Source organism: Chiloscyllium plagiosum, unplaced genomic scaffold (assembly GCF_037043375.1).
Source record: "Chiloscyllium plagiosum isolate Xiang-an unplaced genomic scaffold, Cpla_swu_hap1 HiC_scaffold_5, whole genome shotgun sequence".
NCBI lineage: Eukaryota > Metazoa > Chordata > Chondrichthyes > Orectolobiformes > Hemiscylliidae > Chiloscyllium > Chiloscyllium plagiosum.
Window position 1 is genome coordinate 129,870,849 of NW_028270143.1, and position 8,523 is coordinate 129,879,371.

The window sequence follows — 8,523 nt, forward strand, 5'->3', positions numbered from 1 at the left end:
TTCTTTATCAATCTAATGACTGTTCTAAGTTATTAAAGAAGGAAACTCGCATTTCAGGTATAGACAATTAAAGAAACACTTTGGACATGGAAACTTTATATACAATGTAGCACAGAGCAGGCCATTCGACCCAACAGGTGTCTCCTTACTGGCAAAGGTGGCCATGATCATTCATGGATAACTACTGGACTTAAGGTTGGTGTCAAATTCAAATGAAAACTGCACAATGCTGTGAAGATGCATGGAACCACGGAAATCATATAACACAGCAGGGGGTGATATTCGATCCATTTTGTTCATGCTGACCCAAAGGCACCCCGATTCTTTTAAAAAGAATTTAGGTTCTCTTTGCCTCCACCACCAAGTCAAGCAGTTAATTCCAGGCGCCCATCAGCCTCTGCATTAAAAAAAGATTTTCCTCTCCTCTAACTCTTCTGCAATTTTGCTTGAATCTTTGCACCCTGGTTTTTGAACTCTCTACCAAGGGAAACATGTTGCCTCTGTCTACTCAAACTCTACCCTTTGCAATTTTGTATAATCTCAATCATGTCAGCCCTCAGCCTTCTTGATCACAAGGAAAACAACCCTAACCTTATTTTCCCAGACTTGGGAAGTCCAAAAGTAGAGCTCATAGTTTTAAGGTGAGAGGGAAAGGATTTAAAAGGGACTAAGGGGTAACATTTTTTATTGCTGAGGGTGAAATAAGCTGCCAGAGGAATTAGTATAATTACATTGCAGATTCATGGTTCCTTAAAAGTAGAGAACCAGGTAGACAGAATAGTGAAGAAGGCATTTGGTATGCTTGTCTTTATTGGTCAGTGCATTGAATACTGGAGTTGGGAGGTAATTTTGCAAATTACAGGACATTGGTTAGGCCACTTTTGGAATACTGCATTCAATTCTGATCTCCTTGCTACAGGAAGAATGTTGTGAAACTTGAAAGGGTTCAGGAAAGATTTACAAGATTGTTGCCAGGGTTGGAGGGTTTGAGCTATAGGGAGAGGCTGACTAGACTGAGGCTATTTTTCCTGGAGCATTGGAGGCTGAAGGGTGACCTTATAAAGGTTTATAAAATCTTGAGAGGTATAGTTGGGTTGAATACCCAAGGTCTTTTCTCCTGGTGGGGGAGTCCACAACTAGAGAACACAGGTTTAAAGTGGGAGGAGAAAGATTTAAAAGGGACTTACCGAATTTTGAGAAGATGAGTAGCTCAGGTTGAGGTTTTGGATGTAGGTTTGCTCGCTGAGCTGGAAGTTTCATTTCCAGACATTTCGTTACCCTACTAGGTAACATCTTCAGTGGGTTTCAGGCAAAGCAAGGCAGAAAATTCCTGCTTTCTATTTATATGTTTGAGTTTCTTTGTGTTGGTAATGTCATTTCCTGTGGTGATGTTATTTCCTGTGGTGAAGTCACTTCCGGTTCCTTTTCTCAGGGGTTGGAAGATGGGGTCTAACTTGATGTGTTTGTTGATAGAGTTCTGGTTGGAAACAGCAGCTAATGAACTTGAAAGACTCTTATACAGACAACGAGCAAAACTAATGTCATTTACAAAATACCATGCAAGCACTGTAACAAACACTACATTGGACAAAAATGCAGAAAACTAGCCACCAGGATACATGAACATCAACTAGCCACAAAAAGACATGACCCTCTCTCACTAGTATCTTCACATACGGATGAGGAAGGACACCACTTTGACTGGGACAACACATCCATCCTAGGACAAGACAAACAAAGACACGCATGAGAATTCCTAGAAGCATGGCTCCCACCGGAACTCTATCCACAAACACATCAAGTTAGACCCCATCTACAGGAAATAACATCACCACAGGAAATGACATTACCAACCCAAAGAAACCCAAACATATAAATAGAAAGCAGGAATTTTAGCATTGCTTCGCCTGAGACCCACTGAAGATGTTACCTAGTAGGGTAACAAAACATCTGGAAATCAACCTTCCAGTTCAGCGAGCAAACCTACATCCATTTAAAAGGGACCTAAGGGGCAACTTTTTCATGCAGAGGGTGGAATAGGATGCTAGAAGAAATGGTGAAGGCTGGTATAATTGGGTGTATGAATAGGAAGGAGTTAGTGGGGTACGGGCCAAATGTTGGCAAATGGGACTGGATTAATTTAGGATATCTGGTTGGCATGGACAAGGTGGACTGAAGGATCTCTTTCTGTGCTGTATGGCTCTATGACTCTTAGACAAAGGAAAGATTTCATGTGTTTTCATGTGTTTATTATCACATGTATCTTGTTACAAAATAGTGAAAATATAGTGTCACCACTCTCTGACACCATCTTAAAACACAGAAAAATAAACTAAGACATTGAACATAAAGGCTGAAAAATGAAGAAATAAAGAAAGTGTCCAACTTTATAGTCCTTTGTGTTAAGTTTCCACCATGGGCCATCAGTCTGGTGGCCAGTACAATTTCTCTTCGCTATGTCACCACCACAGGAACAAAGGTTGTCACTCTTCGGCACCATCTCACCTCCACCAACACCCTTGCTGGACCTTGCCAATACAAAAGCTCATACTGGGCCCAAACTTGCCTCTGCCAGCAACTCCATGAATCTGCAATGGATGCCATCAGGAATCTAAACTCACCTCTGGTGCAGCAGCCATGAGTTGGCACAAGGACCACCTCATCGATTCAGAGGCCGCTGCAAACCCAAACTCTCTCAACACTGCTGCCACGAGTCTGCACCACTGTGCCCACTCGAATCCACACTGATGGGTCCACTCACCACCGCTGAAGCTGCGACCAAGCTCTTCACCAAGAGATAAGTAAAATAAAATTTAAAAAGAGAAAAAAAACTAGATAAAGAGCTTAGTGGCATGGTGTAAAGACAACAATCTCTCCCTCAATGTCAGTAAAATAAATTAACTGGTCATTGACTTCAGGAAAGAGTCAAGATTAGAGTGGTGCTGGAAAAGCAAAGCAGGTCTGGCAGCATCCAAAGAGCAGGAAAATCGATGTTTCAATTTTCCTGCTCCTCGGATGCTGCCTGACCTGCTGTGCTTTTTCAGCACCACTCTAATCTTGACTCTAATCTCCAGCATCTGTAGTCCTCACTTTCACCTCGTTGATTTCAGGAAAGAGTGGGGTGAACTCGCCCCTGTCTGTATCAATGATGCTGAGGTGGAGGTGGTCAAGAGCATCAAGTTCCTTGGAGTAAATATCACCAACAATCTATTTTGGTCCATCCACAACAACACTACAGTTGAGAAAGTACTCCAACGCCTCTACGTGCTCAGAAGGCTAAGGAAATTTAGCAGTCTCTATAATGACTCTTACCAATTTGTGTAGATGCAACATAGAAAGTATCCTATATAGATCCATTGCAGCTTGAAATGGCAACTGCTCTGCTGAAGACCACAGGAAATTACAGAGAGTTGTGAGCACAGCCCAGTGCATCACACAAACCAGCCTTCAACCATTGACTCCGTCTGTATTTCCCATTGCTTCAGGAAAGCAGCCAACATAATCAAAGATCCCGCCCACTCCTTTTACCCTCTTCCATCAGGCATAAGATATAAAAGTTTGAAAACACGTACTAACAGATTTAAGAACAGCTTCTTTCCCGCTGTTATCAAACTTATGAACAGACCTCTCATATATTAGAGTTGATCTTTCTCTGCACCTTCTGTGCAGCTGTAACAGTATATTCTGCATTCTGTTCTATTATCCTGATATACTTCAGCAAGGTATGATTTGTCTGGTTCACATGCAAAACAATACTTTTCATGTGACAATAACAAAACCAAATAACAGCACCACAATGTTGATTACTGGTGATAGTTAATAGAGAGAGAAAATAAAGCAGACCCACGGGGACCTTCTTGTGGTGCAGTGGTAATGACCCTACCCCTGGACTGAGAGGCCTAGGTTTAAGTCCTGCCTACTCCAGAGGTGTGTACTCACATCCGTGAAAAGGTTAATTTGAAAGATAGGTTAAAAAAAAGCAGACCCGTGGGAGCCTTCTTGTGGTGTGGTTGTAGGATCCCTAAAAATAAACTCCCATAGGACTGCCCTCTCAAATATAACAGCAGTCCCACAGTACTGCCCTCCTCAATATAACAGCAGTCCCACAGTACTGCCCTCCCCAATATAACAGCATTCCCATGGTACTGCCCTCACCAATATAACAACACTCCCACGGTACTGCTCCCCATCAATATAATAGCACTCCCACAGTACTGCTCCCTTTCAATATAACAGCACTACCACTGTACTAGGTAAAAACAATGACTGCAGATGCTGGAAACCAGTTCAGGCAGCATCCAAGGAGCAGCAAAATCAGTACTGCTCTCCCCAATATAACAGCACTACCACGGTACTGCTCCCCTTCAATATAACAGCACTACCACAATACTGCCCTCCCCAATACAACAGCACTCCCACAGTACTGCTCCTCTTCAATATAACAGCACTACCACAATACTGCTCTCCCCAATATAACAGCACTACCACGGTACTGCTCCCCTTCAATATAACAGCACTACCACAATACTGCCCTCCCCAATACAACAGCACTCCCACAGTACTGCCCCCTTTCAATATAACAGCACTACCACAATACTGCCCTCCCCAATATAACAGCACTACCACGGTACTGCTCCCCTTCAATATAACAGCACTACTACAATACTGCCCTCCCCAATGTAACAGCCCTCCCACAGTACTGCTCCCCTTCAATATAACAGCACTACCACAGTACTGCCCTTCCCAATATAACAGCAGTCCCACGGTACTGCTCGCTTTCAATATAACAGCATTACCACGGTACTGCCCTCTCCAATATAACAGCACTACCACAGTACTGCCCTTCCCAATATAACAGCAGTCCCACGGTACTGCTCGCTTTCAATATAACAGCATTACCATGGTACTGCCCTCCCCAATATAACAGCACTACCACAGTACTGCCTTCCCCAATTTAACAGCACTCCCATGGTACTGCCCTTCCCAATATAACAGCACTACCATTGTACTGCCCTCTTCAATATAACAGCACTCGCACTGTACTGCTCCCCTTCAATATAACAACACTCCTACAGGACTGCTCCCCTTCAATATAACAGCACTCCCACTGTACTGCCCTCCCCAATATAACACCTCTCCCACAGGACTGCCCTCCCCAAAATAACAGCAGTCCCAAGGTATTGCCGTCCCAATATAATAGCACTCCCACAGTATTGCCCTTCCCAATATAACAGCACTCTCACAGGACTGTCCTCCCCAATATAACAACATCCCCACGGTACTGCCCTCCCCAATATAACAGCACTCCCACAGTACTGCCCTCACCAATATAACAACAATCCCAAGGTACTGCCGTCCCCAATATAATAGCACTCCCACAGTGTCAGAGAGTTGGCAATTGATATCTGCAACGTAGAGGTTCGTCCTCCAGACCACCACCCTGCCTTTGTCAACAGGTTTGATAGTAAAACGGCGATTGATGTGGAGAGAGTGGTGAGTTGCTCGTTCAGAGGCAGTGAGGCTGGAGTGGGTGAGGGGTTGTCGAGAAATCGAGGCGGTTGATATCACGTCAGTAGTCAACAATAAAGAGATCTAGGGTGGGTAAGAGGCCAGGAGGGGTTGTCCAAGAGGAAGCAGAAGGAAATCAGGGAAGGGGTCCTCAGAGAGTGGTTGGGAGTCTTTATCAGAGAAGAAGGCATAGAGACAGAGGCGGCAGAAGAAGAGCTCTACATCATGGCAGGCATGGAACTCATTGAGGTGAGGGTGGAGGAACACGAACATAAGCCATTTACTCAGGACAGACTGTTCGGCCTCAAAGAGTTTGAGGTTGGGTGGATGGTGAATATGCAGCAAGTTTCACGGGTGGGGTTTTGAGGGGGTTTCGACGAGGTTAAAGGAAGGGAGCGAAGAGCGAGAGCATGTAATGGGTGAGATTGGATGTAGTGTGTTGGGAGTATGTGATAGTTGAGGGTTGGATATGGTGTGCTGGGAGCATGCGATAGGTGAGGGTTGGATGTAGTGTGTTGGGAGTATGTGATGGTTGAGGGTTGGATGTGGTGTGCTGGGAGCATGTGATGGGTGAGGGTTGGATGTAGTGTGGTTTTTTTTGTCGACCTACTTTGGATTCCAGTGTCGGCATTTTTTTTGTCAGTTAATCTCAGACACTTTCCACCTCTTTTCCTCTCCATTTCCATCTCTGGCAACAGTTTATGGACTGTCATTTACCATAAACTCACAGACTCCCATAACTACCTGGACTACACCTCCTCCCAGTCTTTATCCTGCAAAAACTCCATCCCATTTTTCTAATTCCTCTGTCTCTGTTGCGTCTGCTCTGACGAGGAGATGTTCCATTCAAGCATCCCAGGTGTCCACCTATCTTAAACAACATTCTTTCCCCCCCTTTATCATCCAGACAGCTTTCCACTTCACCTCCTCCATTCTCCGCTCCATTGCTCTAAACCCCAAACCCCATCCAAACATAATAAAGACAGAATCCTGCTTGTCCTCAATTTCCAACCCCCCAGCCTCTGCATCCAATGTATTACTCTCAAACACTTCTGCAAACGCCAATGTCCCCCCACTACCAAGAACATCTTCCCTTCCCAACCCCTTCTGCAAGGACCATTCCTTTCGCCACTCCTTGGTTCACACCACACTCCCCACTAACCCCCCAAGCACCTCCAGCACCTTCCCCTACAATCCTAAAATATGCAAAACCTGCTGGCACACCACCCCCCTCACGTCCATCCAGAGAAGACCACATCAGGAGCACCGAATGCAGTAAACTAGATTGGAGGAGATGCAGGTGAACCTCTGCAGAAGCAGTCCTGCCAGGTGAGCCAGAGGTTCACCTGCATCTCCTCCAATCTAGTTTACTGCATTCGGTGCTCCTGATGTGGTCTTCTCTACATCGGTGAGATCAAACATGAAGTAAGGGAACATTTTGCCGAGCATCTCAGCCAGTACCATAAGGGCCGGCCTGACCTCCCAGGCACCGCCCATTTCAATTCCCTTTCCCACTCCCTCTCTGACATGTCCATCCTCAGCCTCCTCTGTTGCCAGGGTGAATCAGACTGCAAATTGGAGGAACAACACCTTCCGCCTGGGCAGCCTACAGCCCAGAGGACTCAACATTGAGTTTTCCAATTTCAGATAACCTTCCCACCCATCCCCTGGCTCCCTTTTCAGACCCGCCTCCTCCATTCCATTCTGCCTACCGACCCTTCCTTCCGGTACCAACTGGATTCATCCTCCATCAACTAACTGCCTATGTTCACCGATCACTACATCACCATGTTGCCTCTCTCACCAAACTAATCCCCCCCCCCTCCTTTATCTGCAACTTCAGCTATCCCACCTCCAATCCTGAAGAAGGGTTATCCCCAAAATGTTGTCTGCTCCACCTCCTGATGCTGCCTGGCTTTCTCTGTTCTCCCAGCCTCCTGCCTGTCCACTTTAGGTTCCAGCATCTGCAGATTTTTGGCCTCAAAATCATAGTCTTCTCCACTGTACAGTCTTCCCCATTTTCACAGCACTCCCATTGTACAGTCTTCCCCATTATAACAATACTCCCACTGAACTGTCTTCCCATTATAACAGCACTCCCACTGTACAGTCTTCCCCATTATAACAATACTCCCACTGAACTGTCTTCCCCATTATAACAACACTCCCACTGAACAGTCTTCCCCATTTTCACAACACTCCCACTGTACAGTCTTCCCCATTCTAACAGCACTCCCACTGAACTGTCTTCCCCATTATAACAACACTCCCACTGTACAGTCTTCCCCATTATAACAACACTCACATTGAACAGTCTTCCCATTATAACAACACTCCCACTGTACTGTCTTCCCCATTATAATAAAACCCGCACTGTACTGTCTTCCACATTATAACAACACTCCCACTGTACAGTCTTCCTCATTATAAGCGCACTCCCACTGTACTGTCTTCCCCATTATAACAGCACTCCCACTGTACAGTCTTCCCCATTATACCTACACTCCCACTGTACTGTCTTCCCCATTACAACAACACCCGCACTGTACTGTCTTCCACATTATAACAGCACTGCCACTGTACTGTCTTCCCCATTATAATAACACACCCACTGTACTGTCTTCCCCATTATAATAACACTCCCACTGTACTGTCTTCCCCATTATAACAACACTCGCATTGAACAGTCTTCCCCATTATAACAATACTCCCACTGTACTGTCTTCCCCATTATAATAACACCCGCACTGTACTGTCTTCCCCATTATAACAACACTCCCACTGTACAGTCTTCCTCATTATAGGCGCACTCCCACTGTACTGTCTTCCCCATTATAACAGCACTCCCACTGTAGTCTTCCCCTTTATAATAACACTCCCACTGTACTGTCTTCCCCATTATAACAGCACTCCCACTGTACAGTCTTCCCCATTATAACAACACTCCCACTGTACAGCCTTCCCCATTATAACAACACTCGCATTGAACAGTCTTCCCCATTATAACAACACTCC